This window comes from Tachysurus fulvidraco, chromosome 24, assembly GCF_022655615.1.
Source record: "Tachysurus fulvidraco isolate hzauxx_2018 chromosome 24, HZAU_PFXX_2.0, whole genome shotgun sequence".
Classification (NCBI taxonomy): Eukaryota; Metazoa; Chordata; class Actinopteri; order Siluriformes; family Bagridae; genus Tachysurus; species Tachysurus fulvidraco.
The window spans coordinates 12,622,699-12,642,712 of record NC_062541.1 but is presented as its reverse complement, the minus strand read 5'-3'; the positions used below and the strand labels follow the sequence as shown (position 1 = coordinate 12,642,712).

General features: G+C 35.0%; 1 long non-coding RNA gene across 1 annotated transcript; it reads right to left on the bottom strand.

The window, feature by feature from the left end:
• Positions 1-8,221: 8,221 nt before the first annotated feature.
• On the bottom strand, positions 8,222-18,732 carry LOC125140119. Its single transcript, XR_007139361.1, has 3 exons — positions 18,508-18,732; positions 9,285-9,315; positions 8,222-8,356 (listed from the first exon to the last, which is right to left on the bottom strand). It is a non-coding gene; the product is annotated as an uncharacterized LOC125140119 (long non-coding RNA).
• Between the last annotated feature and the right edge of the window lie 1,282 nt (positions 18,733-20,014).

The following is a 20,014-nucleotide window of genomic DNA, read 5'->3' as shown; positions in this document are numbered from 1 at the left end:
CAGAATCAAACTTAAGTATCAGCAAAACTACTCCCCTAGTGTGAGGGAAGATGTCCATCTCCTAAAACCAGGTCTGATTTCACGAGTAGCTTTGAAAAGATGTATTAATCTGACCAGGGGATCTGATACATATCCCAGCATTAGATGGATTCTTGCATGGAGATAAAAGTACACCTATATCATTTCTTTTTCAAGTGCAGTCCATCTTGAAGAGGGGAAGATTAAAAAAATGTCACCTGGTCTTTTTACAATCTTCAGCTGTCCAGAGTCAGTGTTAAGATTTCCAGTCCACGCAAAGCAAAAAGTAAGAACCACATGTAATGTTTAGGGGTTTTAAAAAGATTAAGTTGTTATGATCAAAATGAAGTGTATAATGTCAGAAATAATTGCGTTGTATGTACGTATTGGTTGAGCATTTTGAGACAGGATTTTATTGTATATTTATGTTTTTCAAAACCATGCTGTGTACCCTTTGTGGCGGCTATTAAGTTATTGCCTAGTGAATATTGCTTAATAGTGGATATCGCTTGTTTCCCACACAAATGGCTACTCAACCTTGCCTTACATCTCTGTAGCACAGGCACCTATCATCTACTCTTAGTTCCACCTATATTCCTTATTACCTGTGGCTATAAAGATATTTTTCCAGTTTGCATCCACAACCTTGAACTCAATCACTTATGTGTTCCACTGATAATCTAATCAACGTTGTGCATCTGTGCTCAGCTAGTGATGACTTTTTAGCACTGTAGTTTGTTCCACTGGTGCATAAACAGACAAGTATTTTGTATTTAGCTGGAGTTTGAGTTACCCATGGTTTTATGTTTATCTGTAAAAGCACATCCTGTCTTCGAGTCATAGTTCAAACCTGCATGATTAACAAATCTATTTGTCTCTCTGTTGTACATTCAATTTGCATCCCTTAATTACAAAATCACTTCATCTAAATCTTGTTAGTCTGGGTTTGTTTGTTTTATTTGTTGCACCTGATATTTTCTGACAGTGCAGTAGCCCATAATTATTTCTTGCGTCTTTTTTTTTTTTTTGCAGCACAACCGGCTTTTCATAACACAAAATGGCTGGTTTTGCTTTGTTTTTGTGGATTCCAATTTTATTTGACTCTTGAAGTAATCAAAGATATTGAAATAATATATATTTTTTTTTAATAAAAAGGTTGAACACATTTTTTGCACTTAATTAAACAAGAGAAAACGAAGTACCAAAGAACAGAAACTTGACATACTTTTAAACGATATTGCCTATCATGATCTTAGCTTGTAAATGAAACACATTCCTCTGTTAAAAACAACATACTCAATTGCTTGGAAGAAATTCTAAAGTGTGTGTCCAGGGCCATCTCAAGTGCAGGGCCCAGGGTTGTATTTTCCATGCATGGCCAAAACTGTGAATGTGGCTGGTGTGTATTGTGTACATACAAACAGCTGTATAGCTAAATAGAACCAGTAGTAAAACAAAATATCAGTTTAAACGTTTCTTAAATACGTAAGGACTTGAATTTCCACGGCTCTCCACCACGGTTTTTTTATCTGTAGGAGTCCCACAGAGTGAGACAGTATGTGTGCACCAGTTCATGGTGCACACATACTGAAAAGCAGAAATCAAATGAAATCAAATGAAAAGCAGAAATCAAATCCTCCTATCTATGGTATGAGCATGAGAGTGAATATGTCTATACATGACAAGAAATAAGGACTAAATCAGACAAATATTTGCCCCAACATTTAATAGTATTTATGTTTAAACCCTTAAAATAACATCAAGTACAAATTAAGTATCCTTCGCACACAACAGAGCATCCAGCAAGTGATTACTGATATAGATGTTTTCTATCAATAGCTCATTCTCTATTATCGATAAAACAATCATTTCACTTACTCGCTCTGACTGATCAGTGATGCTTTAATTATAGTTTCTATTCTATATTTATTTATTTTCACACACAGTTCATCATAGATCATCCCTGACTGGATCAAAAGGAGCACACACCTTATTGTTATATTTGTCAAATGGCAGAGCGCACTTAGAGTAACTCTAGTAAAGCTTGATATACCGTGACTAAGAACTCATTTGTTTGGAATAACATTACATTATAGTTCTTGGTAGCTGGTTTGCTTTCTTCCCGCTGATTGCAGAATTTTATCTCAGCCTGCATTTTAAAATAATCTCTTTAGTTTAGGTTCTGCACAGTCTGAGATGGCTCTGTGTGTGCCGTGCTAGACTAATGGGTAACATGCAGAAATGAGAAATCACTTATCCTCTTCTGCATTTATTTTATTTATTCTTTTTTTATACACTGGACTACATGCTGTGCCAATATATATTACAAGCATTTGTGGAAATGTAAAACTAGTTAATCAGAAACAACATTTTATTCAGCATCTGTTGTGCCATGTACCTAGATTATGGTGCAGAACAGGCCAAATGTACTGTAAAGTTCACCCAGGTGTTGCTGAATAAATGAATAAAGCATGTTTGGTATTTTGGAATTTTCCATCACAAAAATATTTTTATGAAAGCAGCATTGTGATGGTGAAGGAAGCGCTAGTGTGTTGGACGTTTTAATTTTAGCGTGAAACTTTTTTTAGTAGAATGTGTCATATATATATATATGCCATTTCCATATGACTCTATATAGTAGCATCATAGCAACACATAGTGCAACATAATTTTCAATTGATGAATTGGCCTTTTACGTTCAGCCTTCCCAAGAATGTCAACATATAAGAAAATTTGTGTCTTTCAATATGAATCACTATATCCTTGATCTTTTTTATGAGGGATCTGAATGCTTGAGTATGTGTGCTGCTGTTTTTAGCATCTGTGTGCGCTTTAAGATGAATACCATCATCCGAATGCCAAAGAGATCATCTGCGTCCTGCTTGAATGACTACTAGCCCATTGTGCTTACACCTACAGTATTATCGTGAATTGCGTTGAGTGGCTAGTCATGGAACATAAAAAACAGTGTATCGCACTGGACCCTTTTCAGTATACTGTACATACCGTCCCAACTGGTCAACAGAGGACACCAAATTGTTTACCTTTCACCCTTTTCAAGAACAATTATCAATTATTACCATTCACCTTTCTCAAGAAGAACAATTATATAATTAATGGTGCTGTTCAATGAATTTCAAAATTCAACACTAACATCCTACAGTAACTGAAAGCTGAGCCTCTTTAGTCTGCAGCTGGATCCTGGACATTTGACTGGGAAACCCCAGTCTATCAGGCTCAGCAACTCCATCAGCAGCACAATCACACTGAACAGCGGCACTCCCCAGAGCTGCCAGACTCTCCCACCTTATCCTTACCACCTTCTTCAGAGCGATAATAAAGAATGCCCTGTCCCGCTGTCTCATTGTTTAGTACAGGAACTGCACAATTGCCAAGACCTAGAGCAGATTATGGGAACATCATTAAAAGATTATCAGCATCTCTCTATCCACCAGCGACACCTCATACAACAACCACTGCTTTCACAAAGCCACCAGTATAGAAGATAACCCCTTTTATCCATCCCATAACCTTTTCCCTCTTACTTTCACTGGTGTAATTAATCAGGGTCAGTTAGTGTAGTTAATAGACATTAATTATGCAGACGTTCCTGCACTGTGTAATTACTCAGATACAATAAAGCTTCTTAAAAATCTTCAGATACTTTATGGACCAATAAATGTAACAACAGATATATTGATTATGCAGTAGTAAATGATGTTTTGTTTTTTTTTGGTTTTTTTTCAGAGTAAACTCAAGAGACTGTTGTCTGGCTACAAAATTTTCCCCAATTTTGTTAGATGGTGTGAATGTTACCAAAAGCTGCTGGCTCGTACCTGCATGACTCTATGCATTGCATTGCTGCCACACAATTAGCTAATTTGATAGTTGCATGGGTGAGTAGGTTTACAGGTGTTCCAAATCAAGTGTTCATTGAGTGTAGATGTGTAGTGGCCTGTGCAAGTGTCAGAAAGAGCAACCAAGTGAATCACTGTACATAATAAGCAGTAAATATCAGCCTGCATAAGAAGCTAGTGATTTATCGTAAACAAAACTGCAACCCAAGATTCTTAATTACTGTCAGGGCCTCTGCCTTGCAATGCTGAAGAATACCTTGAATAGTATTACTAAAAAAAAAAAAAAATTATTATTAAGGGATGTGAGGGACATATCAGAATTATGCAATTAATATAAACTACATTTAAAATGATTACGAAGACTTTGTACCTATATATTAAACGTTATGAAAGCCACTAACATCAATACATATTTGTTGCAGGTTATTGGCACATGCAACGTGCAATAAAATAAATGGCAGTGAAATGTGGTTTCTTATAATCATAGCTTATCTCATAGCTTTACTATTTCACTGAACAACAAAAACAAGTGTCTGGAAACTGAATGTTACCTCTAACAATAACAAAGGCTGCATTTTAATAATGTGGAATCAAAGTGAAATGAGAATAGGAGTTTAATTTCAGCTCCTAGAGCTTTGTGAATGTAGATATTAAACAAAAATGCAGAAGACAACATACTTTGTCTTGTTGCCTTTTCTTCCTCAGCTGCACCATCATGGATTTTCTTCTGTTATGTTGACCTGTAGCCAGATATTGAGCACAAATATTGTTTCATTACATGGATGCATGTGCAGAATTCTTTTCCAGGAAATATAAAAGTTTGTGTTCTTTCTTCAGCATATCCTTAATCAAGTTTTAACCACATTGTTCCGTATTACAGTTTTGCCGAGTTGGTGTGATGCCTTAACGTGATACCATCACACCACATGTAAATGCATAGCAATGAATATGAATATAAGTAATATATTAGCCTACTGTGGTGATATTAACTTGTTGGCATATTAGAAGTATTTATTTAATTATTTATGTATCTATTTATTTACTTATAGTTATTTGCATTCAGCTACTTAAAATTTGGCTGCAAAAGGAGTTATTAAAGAAATCTAACCCAGGCTCTATTATTTTTTATGGATCAGTTTAAGCTCTTCCCTTTTTTTCATTTTCAATTCATTTTCAATAAACTGTTTTTATTATTGAGTCTCTTGCAAATTTCTTTCAGTTAAAGAAGGTTAAAAGGTTTTGTGGTGTAAAAATGAATGCTTAAACTTTGCTGTGTGATCTTGTGTAATGCAAAAGAACACAGATTGATGGCTTTTCTTCGCTGGATGTGATGTGTTCCAGCCAAGGAATATCTCAACGCACTATTTTATACTACAGAAGATTTTATATGAAAATGATTTGGTCCAGCTTTATCGGTATATGTGTGAAAATTCATTAACTAGTTTTAACACAGATCTAGTTACTGAAAAAATTTCCATTAAATAATAACAATGCTATAAAATAATCACTTCACCCGTGACTGAAGAAGATTTTTGACCTTTGCAGATGTTTTCTGTAAGGTTTTTCTCTGTTTTTCACTGAATATCTTTTTTTTAAGAATCCTAGTCCTTTTCTGTCACCTTTTCCCAAAAAGCTGCACATTCTTCTCTCACCCCAAAAAACCTTAGAATAAAAATCCTTGCCTTTACATATAAAATTCAGATAAATGAATCCAGACAAACTGGACTCTCATTATATATCCAATCCAAATTTATGTGTATGCATGAAGTGAGATTTTAGTGTCCATTTTACCATAATAATATGGAGACTGTGAATCTGGTCAGCACATGCATGCAATTATTTTTCCATTAGTTAAGGCATTATTTTCATCTTACAGCTCTGCACAGACAGATGGACTGTCCTCTTTCCTCCGTATATTTATATATATAAAAAAGAAATGATAAATATTTTAATATTTTATATATATATATATATATATATATATATATATATATATATATATATATATATATATATATATATATATAAAATATTAAAATATTTATCATTTCTTTTTTCAGGTCTGAATTATGTGTGAGAGAAGCCATCATTTAAAACAGTCACAGATCAATCATGTAGTGTAGAAATGTAGTGTAAAATTGTCAGATAATAAATACACCGCCTTATACCTGGGTATATGTTCAGTGTGAAACATGGAACAAGATAACCCAGGATCTCGTTTAACAGGGTACTGTGATTAGCCCAATAGTGGTGTCACCCAGATCTAGTTATCATCTGGAAATGACATCTGTCACCAGATGAAAATCTATGCCAGTTTGAACCTGCTTGTCCCAAAGAGGTTCTGAGGGAAGCAAATGGCTTATCTCCATCTGTCACTTGGCCCTTACCAGCTGTTTTACTGTGGTCACTTCCACCTGTGGAAATTTTCCCATTTACACCTGGGATTAAGGAGCAGAGTGGTGAGAGCAGACACACATTTCATTTGTATAGAGAATTTAATAACAGACACAGCTTTACAGATCCACCTGTTCCACCTGCATTTAGGAATACAGGCAAATGGAAAGATTTTAATCATCATCAGTTCTTGTTAAAGAGTGCCAGTGATTTCAGAGTGGACAGATAATAAATGCAGTGGCAGATATTTATAGTTTCATTAATAGCAGTGTTTAGAATAATTATTCAGCCTGTTCTCTAGCCTCCATATTTCCCCAGGCAACTCTTTCAGCGTTTTTAGTAATGAAATTATTTATTTATTTATTTATTTATTTATTATCTCCCCATTCATATTATGTGATGATGATGATGATGATGATAATAATAATAATCATAGTTTTTATGTAGTATTTTCTGTTTTGAAGATTTATTTATTTGTTTGTTTATTTGTTTATTTATTAATTTATTTTCCTACCCAGTCATATTTACTTAATAATACTACAACTAATACTTTTCTTGTTTTATTTTCCGGTGACTTGTTTTGAACATGCATGCATTTCCTGTGTTCACTTTGGTCATTTATATGGAACATGTAAATACAATTGTTTATGGTTTTCCTTTCTTTCCATTTGAGATAAAAAATAGAAATAAAATAGAAATTACGGTCATGGCTTTTGCTGAATCATCAGTCTCTTTTATTATCTTTTCCCACTGAGTCTTAAGTGCCTTTATGTCTGATTTATTATTTTTGCCTGGAGGCTCGAACCTGCTGAATGTATAGACCCATGTGCCGAAGCTGTCTCCTTAGAGTTATTGTGATGTAGTAGGCTATGAATAAAGGTAGATATAAAGTTATATATAGTTTTCACGGTCATATTTTTTCATATTTAATGAATTATATATTTAATTAAATGCAAAATTAAATGAGTAAATATTTTCTCTATTTTTACTCTATTGACTTTACATAGAATTGAGAGATGTGCTCAAGAGCAACACATTTCAGTTCAGGGACAACCGTAGACGTTAAATAATACATAATATCATCATTTGAATATGTAAAAGGTATTCTCAGTCTGTCATAAATTACATTTTTATAGTTTCATAAAATGGTTTGTTTTATTTTATATTGATTTTTAATAATGCTAATAAATTAAGACTGTAAAACATTGCATAATATAATGAGTCATGCTGTTTTAAGTGTGAAGCTGCTTACATGTATGTAATTTGGGATATTTTTCTGAGTAGCTGAAAATTTTCCACCAATATTGTTTGGTTCCCAAACATTATCATAAGCATAATAAGACCATGAAATATTCAATACTGTGAAAATAAACATGTGAGCCAGAGTATTCACTTTTTCTGTCTGTGTATTGGTTTCTTACATTGTTTATTTTAATATTTTGCTTTATTTGATTTTGTATTTTTTTTTATATTTGTTTTGTAGATTTGAGTCAATTTGTATCAAATGGTACTTCACATTGTACTCAATACAATTGAATAATCGGATTGACAGGAAGGAATTAGTGTTGGGTAAATTTAATGACAAACGGTAAATTTACAGTGTCAGTGGGTTTTACACAATTAAGACATGTTGATTTTTTTGTTGTTAGTGTTTTTGTCTTGTTGTCCATTGTTAATTTATTATACTATATACCATTTCATTTGGTATTTGTACCGGACAAGACAGTGACTAATATCCGTGACTGAATTTGAGCCTGAATTCGCACTTTGGTTTGTGACTAAATTGTCATTCATGTAGGTATCATTCCATAGTATACATAGATTAGATTAGATTTTAGGTTAAGTAATTAACTATTTATATATATTTTAAACCAGTTCTATGGATCTGCTCCATTACAAGTCTCCATGTAGCATACATACCTGTTGTATTTACCCAGGAGCCACACTGAGAAAGAAAGCTTACCTGTCTTCACATGTCTCTGCTTGGTGGATGTAACAGCGGGGGTGTAATCGAGCATCAGCAGAAGAAAGAAGGCAGGGTCAGAGAAAATGAGCAGGTACTGAGTTACCTTTTCTCTGTAGACAGCCTGTGACCAGAAAGAGACTTTATGATTGTTTTCTTTAGTTATGTGGTTTTCTCTAAGAATGTGAAAATAATATAAGAAAAATGACCAATTTATTTGTAGAAGCGCTTTTAAAAATTCACATTGTCTCAGTGGCTTAATAGAAGTATAGAAACAGAAAAAATAAAAAATAAATAAAACAATGCAATAGATAAATAAATACATACATTTAAATTTTAAAATACTATTTATTTCTAACATCTATCCCTAATGAAGCAAACTGGAGGTGACGGTGGCAAAGAAAAACTCCCTGAGATGTTATGAGGACGAAACCTTGAGAGGAACCAGCCTCAGAATACTCATCCTAATTTGGGTGATACTGGACAGAAAATAATGTAAATGTAAATAGTGTCCTTTTTACATCAGTTTATAAGTTTATACAGTTTATACAGCGTATTCCTAGTGTCCTTATTCTCCGCATATCAGCCAGCATGTTACAGATATATCAGCATTATTGTACCTGCCCTCTACTAGGTTTGTCTAGTTGTCGTATTTGAAAATCTGTTCAAAATCATCATGGATAATCTCAAAACTTACTTTTAATCTACTTTCCTATGCACCATAAGTAAGTTTTGCCATGATCATGTTTTCTAGTAGTGAAGAGGTTGTTAGGACAAATGGTGGGCAAATAAATTACCAAAATGATATATATATATACTGTGATATATTTATGTATTTATGATTTCACCGTTGATATTTTTAAGCATACTTTTGTATCATGTGTTACTTTGTTAATACATAAGCATCTGTGTAACCTCTGATTTGTGTTCATTTAGTTTGGGTTAGAGCCATGCAAAGACCCATAGAAAGATGCATGTTAGGCTTTTTATTGCTAAGCACATATGCACTATAGAACCAAACTACCAAATAATCAAGGCCAGCTTTGACTTACCCCAAATTCACAGCAGATGTGTGGTGTAAACCTTGGTAGAGGCAAATAATGATGTATTTTCAGTCCACATTGTAAGTATTATACACACTGGCACATTTCATATTCATCAAGCAAAATAAAAAAGGCCAAACATTCAACTGCTTAATAAAGCAAAAGGTGAGCCAAAGCCGCTCAATGAGACAGTGGGTCAGTGGAAAAAATCTCTCTTTGTTTATATTGCATGAGTTTTTACTTCAGTTTGCATCATAATGACATCTTTGTAAATTATGCTTTCAAATACAGTACCCAGAATACACTATAGGAAACATGCTTGTGTGATTCCACTGTGGTTCCGCTGGAATTAATTTTGTATTATTTGAATCATTCTGAGAGTGTGTGTGTGCCCTGCGACGGGTTGGCACTCCGTCCAGGGTGTATCCTGCCTTGATGCCCGATGATGCCTGGGATAGGCACAGGCTCCCCGTGACCCGAGGTAGTTCGGATAAGCGGTAGAAAATGAGTGAGTGAGTGAATCATTCTCTTGTACAAGCCTTTTCAATTAAATATTGCCACTAGAAACAATTTTAAGAATGAGGACCGACTGGTGTGCAAACCTTTTCACCCTACTGCATTTTATGTGTTTAAGTTCCCTTTTTTTAGTCACTTTTCATACTATTTTATTTGCATTGCTATAGTTATGCACAAATAAAGTATTTTTAAGAATAATGTTGTCAAAGCAGTCCTGCTGAAATATATAGAAGTATATAGAAGGATATAGAAACTTTATAGTGATAATGAATAGTGAACCTATAGTGAATATATATATATATATATATATATATATATATATATATATATATATATATATATATATATATATATGTCACAAGAGATAACATAAGTGACTAAATATGAAAGCAACCTTCCTTGAACAGACTTGCCATTCTACTGGGCAGAGTGAGCTTTCCATTGCTTGGCACTGCTTTTCTAAACGTCATGAGGCGTGTTTGAAAAAGCGCATCTCTTTCTGCTGTCACATCCATCTTTGAAGGATACATAAGGAATAAAACGTGAAGGGACGTTGTCATACAGCCTGACGCAAAGCAGAGAAGTCTGGTTTATGCTTGACGTGTGACTTTGTGTGCATGTGTCGTAGCAGCAGCAGTACGAGCAGCATTGTTCACATGTTCACCTTATGTACCTTTAGAGGATTAAACATGACTGTAAATCATTTAAATACATTTAACATTTATCACTGAAATCATGCACAGTGACTAACTCTGTTCCTCTTCAAACTTTCTGCCATATTCAACATGATTGTTCTGAGCTGCTTCTCAAATAATTATGTGCTCTAATGTTTAGTATTAATCTAGAAATTCCAGATAACTGCTCTGCAAAATAGACATTTTGTAGGGTTGAGGATAAATTGGAGGAGTTTTAAACCTCTTACACTAATTGTTGTTAGTACTCAATAATACTCCAGATTATTATATTTAATCTATGCATAAGGATGTTCGTTCATAGTTGCCGGTCATTGAAAATCCTCTCCAAAGAAACCACAGCTGGTAGAGTACGGATTGTTAAAATAAAAAACAATTTTTTGTTGCATTATGAAACAACTGTCATATTCTCAAGAAAGTCCAGTTTCAAAGAACCTCATTCTGTAGCCATGACTACATGCCTGTATTTTCCACCAATTAAACCTTGTTTATGCATGAAATATAAACCCTTTTGCTAGTTAATCTCTTTGATGAACCTTCTTTTGTTTGTACCTGTCTGTTTTTCCTGTTATAGTTTTTCCTCTAGTTTGTCTATTTTAGTCTTTCTTTTCTCTTGACTTATCACCTGTCGTTAGTCTGCCAAAGTCTGATCATTTAGGCATGTATGTACTTTTTTTTTTTTGCAGCATTTCATATTTAAATAAGAACGTTTAATATATAGATGCTTCTTTGTATTTAGTTCCTTATTATCGTCGAAAAATTAGCAGATGCTCTGAAATTAAATCAGACAATTATTTTCTGGGTGTAATCATTATATTTAGAGTCAGCAGAGGTGAAACAACCTTCAAACGATTTTTCTGCTGATGAAACCCCTCATATTTGTTCTAAATAAAATCTGAATCCTTATATGTTTACTGTAAATGAAATTTAGTAAGAGCAGAAATGGTGTACTAATGATCTCTTTTAAAAAGAATTAGGGTTTAGTATACTGGTGGTTTAAATGTAGGGAGATGTAACTGACGAGAGAGAAAGCGATAACAAAACTGAGTCCACTGCCTTTTTTATGCACCAGTTTCGACATCATTAGGTATTACGCAACATCATAACAATCACAGTGCCAATTTATGAAGGGAGAGGATAATTTTTAGCCTGGCTTTATCATATAGTGATGGTAAATTCATTTCAATCATCTATTCACATATTAACCACACTTTATATTCTGTTTTAAGCCAGCTTGTCACTCAAGTCCTTATACAGAAATGTATTTACGGTTATCAGTATCATTACCTCAAACAGTGTAGGTGTTTTGCATTTTCTCAGGTTGTTTTGCACATTATCTCTTTTGTCCATTAAGAACAGTTGTTAGTGGAATACAGTACAGTAAGTGGCACGACAAAGAGAAGAAATTTTAATTAAATTTTTTGTGCGTTTGTGTGTGTGTGTGTGTGTGTGTGTGTGTGTGTGTGTGTGTGTGTGTGTGTGTGTGTGTGTGTGTGCGTGTGTGATTAGAGCTTAAAAGCCAAATTGCTCAATTTCACTTACAATTTTTTTTTTTTTGTGTTATACATAAAATTCTGACATGTCAGAACACTATACAAAGATTTATTATAAGACTGAACGGTATTAAATAATGCTATTATTTATTGCATCTACAGTACTGCCACTGATCATGAATCTACTGCAGAATTGCAGAGTGTATATTGTGTGTCAAGGTAGTGATGAATTATACATTCACTCAGAGTGCTTTGGTCTGTGATAGTTGTGATATATGTTAAGCTATACAGTAAGAAAGCAGGGTAGGAAGATGGTGCTGTTTCTCATGTTCCCTGCATGTCTATATCGACTGTTGGTGTGTGTGTGTGTGTGTGTGTGTGTGTGTGTGTGTGTGTGTGTGTGTGTGTGTGTGTGTGTGTGTGTGTGTGTGTGTGAGAGAGAGAGAGAGTGCATGGTTGCATGTGTGTGAGTTTTGTTTGTGCTTACTGAGATGTTTTTCTGCTCACCACGGTTGTTAAAAGTGATTATACTACACTGACTAACTACTGTATATCCTTCCTGGCAGCTCAAACTAATCTGGCCCTTTTCCTATGATATCTTATCAACTAGGCATTTCCACTCACAGAATTGTCACTCGTTCAATGTTTGTTGTCATTCTGTGTAAACTCTTGAGACTGTTGTGTGTTAAAATGCCCGGAAATCTGCAGTCTGAAATATTAGCAACGAGGCCGAGAGTCACAGAGATCACACTCTATCCACATTCTGATGTTCTGAACCTCTTGAACTGCATCTGCAACATTTTGTGTTGTGCTGCTTCCATGTGATTGTGCAGGTATACAGGTGTTCCTAATAAAGTTGATGGAGTATATGAATGAATATTACACATGCTAAGAAAATGCACCTGCAAGAATACAATATAAAGATTGTGTTCTTGGTGATTGTAGTGGTGCAGCATGAGAGTTTTGGCAGGTTACCTACGTTGACTACTGAGCCATGTGTTGTATCCTTAATTGATTGCGTTTGTCTAAAAACATTGAGAATCTCTTTAACAATCAAACAAATCTTTCCCACTGTCATTCAGCAGGGCAGCCAGTTCTAAAAACTAAACAGAAATCTGAAGAGGATTTAAAACATAGCTTCCAATAAAACTGTTATTAGACAACAGTCAGACAAGCCAAGTGAAAATGCTTCATCTGGGCTGTGGTGCATTAGCACCTGAATGATTTCATACTACCCAAGGGAAATGAATATTTAATCTTTAGTGGAAATCAGTGGCAGGACTTTGGCTTTTATTCACACCTCCTTTATTGCTTAATCCAATAGCACTGGGCACGAAGTCATAGCCCAGGAAATTGACTTCATGGTAACTATATCACAGTTTCAAAGCTATGTAAATTGCTTTGCAATTGATAATAATATAACCATGCTATTACTTTTAGAGGAATCTCAAACAAATCGACTTGTGAGCAGTGAGTAAGGTTAATAAAACTGTATCAGAGTTATCCTCAAACACTTACGCAATGTTGTGTTCAGGTACTACCACATTTTATTGCACCCCTTCACTGCTCAGCAGCTCCAAAATCCATGATCACTGTTTATATCAAGCTTATCTGTGTCTCTTGGTCTGTAAATTGGCAAACATTTTAACTTTTATGAGCATTGGTGCAACATGTGTTGATATCTCTGTGGACTATGTTCTCCTTCAGGTCCAGTGGAGCGCTCAGGGCAGATCCAGCTGAGGCTCCTGGCCTCTCTGTGATTCACTGAATTTAGATGACTCAACCTCTTTCTATCATGCACTTTATATCATTCTCTTTGTTTTTCTCTTTTACGTCCCTTGGCAATTCCCTTGCCTCATCTCCTATAACCATTTTGCCTCCAGTTTTAAGAATATGATTAACGTCATCCGCAGCCCCTACCCATCCAAAACACATTAAAATTTAAAATTAACCTTCGGTGAATAATGGCTTATTATGCATGTACTTTTGCGTCTGGAAAAGGTTTTCATTTGCTGTTTTTATGCTTATTTTGGGTGAAAAAAGCTTCACAAAATCTTATTCATACAACAGTAGTCCATCATTGCAGCACTTCATCATCTAGCTATTAAGTTTAATAAGGCGTTAAATGAATGTATTTTTGATGACACCTACATAAGCCCTAAATGAAAACTGATATAATTTTAACATTTCTATTTTTAAACATAAGGCATATTTTATCCATATTTTTCTCCATTAAACAGTTGCCACAGGTACACATATCTTAAACAGCAAAAATGAAACTCACATCAATTAATGGCCAGACAAAATACACATAAATGATTAATGCTATTGTACTGTCATGTCATGTCAACCGTGTCATATATTCATTACAAAAGCTTTACTTTATTACGAGCCAGAAACAATATTACAGCTTTTACATGTAATAACATAACTGAACTGTTACAATCATATCTATCTAAAGGTGTTCTGCAGCAGCAAGATTTCAGATTATTAAATGAAATAATAATAATAATAATAATAATAATAATAATAATAATAATAATAATAATAAGAAGAAGTAGAGGAAGAACTCAAAATTCAGCCATCTAGCTCATTTAAATCTATTTCTAAGTGAATCTATTTCTATTTCAATTTCAATTTAATGTATGTTTGAGTATCCACAGCTATATTATCAGGAGTCGAAGACATAGAAAATCCCTTATATAGACAAGTTCCTTTTTCAGAGGACTCAACAGAGGATTAAAAGCCCTCTATGGCCAAGACCATTTTCAGGATTTAATCCACTTTACAGGAGTACCTTTAATTGCTATAACCTAATAGATGTGTAATGTATGGAACAGTAAACAATGCACAGGTATGAGTGAATCTGGGCACCATTTAAACATTTGGAGGAGGTAAACTGAGTGTGCAGCTTAGTGCCATTAGTGCTGCAAATACAATGGCTTTTATTTTTTGTATAACTATAATTATGTTTCTTGTACATGGATTCAAGTGCTGGACTGGTAGCCTTCCTCCATTGATTTGAATGGCACTTGAAAGAAGGCTACAAAAAGATTTAAAATAAATGATTCTTTGTATGTTGGTCAGACTTGTTTGCTCCCATCTTCCCTCATGCAGGAGTATCCAAAAGCATTCACTGGTGCACAGAGCCTTTGTTAAGCTTTTAAGACTCGCTGTCATATTAATGCTTCATTAGTCAGATGTTTAGCCTCTGACCTCCTCCTGATTGGGGAAGAGTATTGGACTATCATAAAATCACTTGTGCAAAGTTATTCTGTTAAATGTTAGCACTAAATGAATTGACTGAAATTGCTTATGCTTAATAGGTGTTTGCAGAGCCATGATAATGCACTCTACTACGATGAATAAATGGCATTTTGGACAGATAGTATATGTATTGCATATTAAAAGCATACATCAGTAGTATACAGTAGTATGTGCATGCATTGTTTAAATTATGAAACGAAACATCTTTCTGGTATGCCTGCCTTATTATAAACTAATGTTTCATATTTAAAGTATTTTACCCTAATGCTTATTATAATTATTATTTAACTAACATTTGATCTGTGGCAAGCGTAGGTCAGAAAACATACTGTAGTATGTAGTACATACATACATAACATGTACTTCTGCATGTCGGTCATTGAGCTGATCACGAGTCCCAGTATGAATTATTTGCAAAGGTACTAAACATATTTCAAAGCATGCAGTCATTCTTTAAACCACTAATCGATATAATCTGATTAATAACCTCATGTTGACATATACTAATACTGAATCGTCACATCTCATCACTCTAACAAATATTTGCTTTGCAGTTAAACTGTAACCTTCCCATCACTGTATTGTAATGTAAATAAATCAAATTATTTTTAAATGTCTCTTATTCATCCAAGTTTAACAGATTTATACCACGTTGTGTAATGTTTGGGATTATGCATCGCATTCATGTCAGTATCCTGTGAATCAGATTATCTGTAACTATCTTCATCAGCCTAATGGTTAGAGAGTCTGACTCCTAACCTTAAGATTGTGGGTTCGAGCAAGGCACCAAACCCCCTCCATTTATGCTTCCCGCTCGCTGCAGCATAAATGGCTGCCCACTGCTCCGGGTATGTGTTCACAATGTGTGTGTGTGTGTTCACTGCTGTGTGTGCACTTTGGATGGGTTAAATGTGGAGACCGAATTCTGAGTATGGGTCACCGTACTTAGCTGTACTGTATGTCACGTCACTCATTCACTCCTCTTCCCATCAGCCTTTGCAGAATTTAGGTCTACAAACATTATTACAACACCTTGAATGTGCTTTTAAACTAAAAAGAATTAGCTAAAGATGTGATTGGGATACACTCTGGGCATGTGATGTCATATAGTTTGTTCAATGCCCCTTCATCTTGTAGGTGTTTGTGAAATACCCCCACAGAGACATGACTGGTACATTTGTTGTTGCTTTCATTCGTGACACACACACACACATATATACATATATACTCTGATTTTCATGAACATATCTACCATGTACATGGATTCATAAACAGACTAATGGAGAAAATTATGAGTTCCATATATCCTGAATAGAATTTCTGGCATACATTATAAACATGGATGGGGTTGTCATGTGTGATGTCATGCCAAGGAACAAGCAGTAATTTATTAGCTTATTTTTTAAACATCAAAGTGCTAAATTGTATAGAAGATTTTAGTTCAGTCTCTGCACCCATCACATTTATGTTAAAAGATTGGAAAGAAAAACAACTTATCACAAGCTTAGATGGCATTCTTCTCAGTCAGAAAAAAATACTAAAGCCTATTCTCTCAAATTCTTTCAAATAGCCTGCCTTTTATCCTACAGGCTGATACCTCAGAAGAGGATCTGAGCTTCATTGTCTCTTACTGCCAGGCTTCACCTGTTAAAACCCTGTTTCACGTACTTAAAAACCCCATACCAGCAAAAAGAAATTATTACACTTACTTACAACAAGGAATTAAACTAGCCTTAGAGGATTGGTGTCATTGGCCAGAGGGTACGGATTATACTGATGATAATCAACTTGAGTACCAGAAATCAGACAAGCATCTCATGCCACCGCAATTCGGATGTGTTCTCTCCTTTTTAAGATTCCACTTGACTATATTATACCCTTCTACAGTATTTCCTACAAACATCAAAGCTGATGCTGTATCTCATATTTACCCACTGGGTCTCAGGAGTGAAACCACAAAGACGAGCATAGCTATATCAACTGATTTGGCTTTCATTTGGGATTTTGATCATAAATAAAATGCAGGCCCTTAGAGAACAACCAGTATGCAACTGATAAAATATTATTTCCTTCCAACATTGCTAGCTATTGGTCACCTACTGTAGGTGGAATTGTCAAAACCTACTACCTTCTTGTCAGGAATTCATGCACTGTAATACCTAGTGCTTTATGAAATACTATCCATAATATGCCCAAGCCAAAGTCCTTTGGACTCTTCTGGCAAAGCATTACCATTCTCAATTCTTTTACGCTCTTCCTATTGATTTTGTTTGTGGACATATTGAACTCCCAAGGCATAACAAGTATTCTAGTGGCTAAGGTTTTATTCCACTTTCACCTTACCATGGCCTTTTAAAACCTTTTAAACTATTTTTTTTTTCAGCATGATGGGAATCTGTCAGTTCTATATCTAGCTATTAACCTTAAGGCCAATAGCTAAGGTACTGTAAGAGAGAGCCAATGTTTATTTCCATGGGCAGAGAACATTCCAAATTCTCTTGGTCACTCTGCCACTTAAATGGTTCCAATGTATGCTACAGTATATTGTCAAACATGTCTTTTCCAGTGTAACACCACATAAGCAGATTCACCTTCTATTGATGAATGTTAGTATCTTCTCTGCCTTGAACACAGTACAAAATATAGTTATCATGGTGATATTTAAGTTTTGAAGAGATGCTACTGGATGACTGACCTGAACCCAGTTCTTAGTAACAATCTATGAAGAATCTCTTGCTAGTATTAATGTCTATTAATCTCTTTGTGGTATGTAACATTTGTGAATGGTACTTTCCAAGTCTCTTTTCTATGTGACTCTTTTCTCTGTGAAAGTTTTTTTATACTAAGCAGGCAAATTGCAGTAGAAAAACCTAAAAACATATTTTGTCGATAATAATCTTGAGCAGTGCATATAAGCAGTGTGTAAGATGATTGATTAATTTGTGATGTTATATTAGTTCATTTGCAGGTTTGCAATCAGGGGTGCACACTGTAGCACTGTGCGTAATATAGATACAAACAGAACCTTCTGGGGAAGACAAATAAATACACAAGGGATTTAACTGGTATTCATAGTCAATGGTTACATCAATACATACATGCCTGATACTTTGAGCTGAGACCAAAATAAATAAAGAGAGAAAAAATTATGGTTTAGTGGATTTAAATAGCATTACAATGTATATAGCAGAGTATTTGGGATCTCAAACATTTTCAATTGAATTATAGTCTCGTCCACATTATATACACCAATTGGTGACTCACCTCTTGTGGATGGGGCATTATCATCCTAGCAGATACCACTCCCATCAGGATAGAAATGTTTCATCATAAGGTTAGATCAGCTAGAGCCAAACCAAGCCAACAAAATGCATAATTTGTCACCCATCTGTTGAATAACTATGTATGCACAGCTTCAGTTTTACTATGTGTGTGCCAAATAAAGATGGCGGAATCATGCAACTGAATTATGTGGCTTTATTTCTTCCACACTTGCTCCTCTCCATGTTGGATTAGCTTTGGCATGTGGGCCAATGTGCTGCACAGGCTGGCAGTCATTAAATGGGAACCACAAGAAGGTAACCATGGTGAAGACAGGGCTGGGGCTGACTAGCCTTGGCTCTGGGGAGAGTCCAAAGACGTGAAACGCCAAGTTGGAGCCTAGCAGTTACCTAGGAAACGCACACCGCACCATTCTGCTATGGCAATCTAAAAGACTCTAAGAATAGAGAGGAAAAGAGAGATTAAATTGTCTGCCTGAAGAAAAATATCAGTGTCTGTGCATGTGTGCTTATGTTGTATGGATGCAATGACAAGGAGTTGGCATTTGACTGGTGAAAAAAATTTACAATATTTGCCAAGTTGGAAAAAGCAGCCAGCCAAGGAAATGTAATATGGAAGTTCAGCTTAAAAACACTTCTGAAATAAATTGCCACTATCTTTTACAGGTAAAGCCATGGGCTACAATAATTGCCATAGTCAGAGCAGCATTCTTGATCCCACTATTGACTAATTGTAAAATAAATAAAAATAGTTATATGCATTATCGGTTATGTATTATTACATGTAAGGCTCAGCTGCTCATTCACATCTTGCCATAATAGCCATAAACTGCATAAAAGTCCCTTTGGATAAAAGTATTTAGCAAATAAGCAAATGTAAATGTAATGTATTAATGCTTTAAATGTGTGGATATATAGAGTTACTCTGGAAGCAGTCAATATGGTCCATCCATGATGGCCAATAAAGCAGCTTGCCATCTGTCATGTTTATGGGGTCTGATAAACTGATACGGTTCTTCATGCCTGGCCTGTGTGAGCCTTGGACTAATAATACGAGAGGTTCTGTACAAGTCTGGCAGTGTGGGTATGGACTAATGAAATGCCCTAGCTTGTACATGCCTGGCAAGACCTAAAGCAGGGTCACATTAGCTCATGCCAGCTTTATTTGTGGATCTTTGGAGTCAAGCATGCATGCTGGTGCTGTAGATGAAAATGAGAAATGGAAAGAACACAGCATGTTTTATGGTTGAATCAAAATGAAATGCTTTCCCTGATGGTACGCTTCACTCTGCCAGGCTCCTGCCTCCCTTTCTTAATGATGATAGATTGGATAGAATGACAAAACAATGGCATCAGCTTTTGACAGTATTTGTCTGTTTTCAATTTGTTTTGCAAGTCGCTTGTAGGACACTTACTAAAGTGATTTTTTTTCTGTGTTTTTAGTGCCCTTGTTTGTGTAAACTTAAGTGGGAGTTATAATCACAGTAATG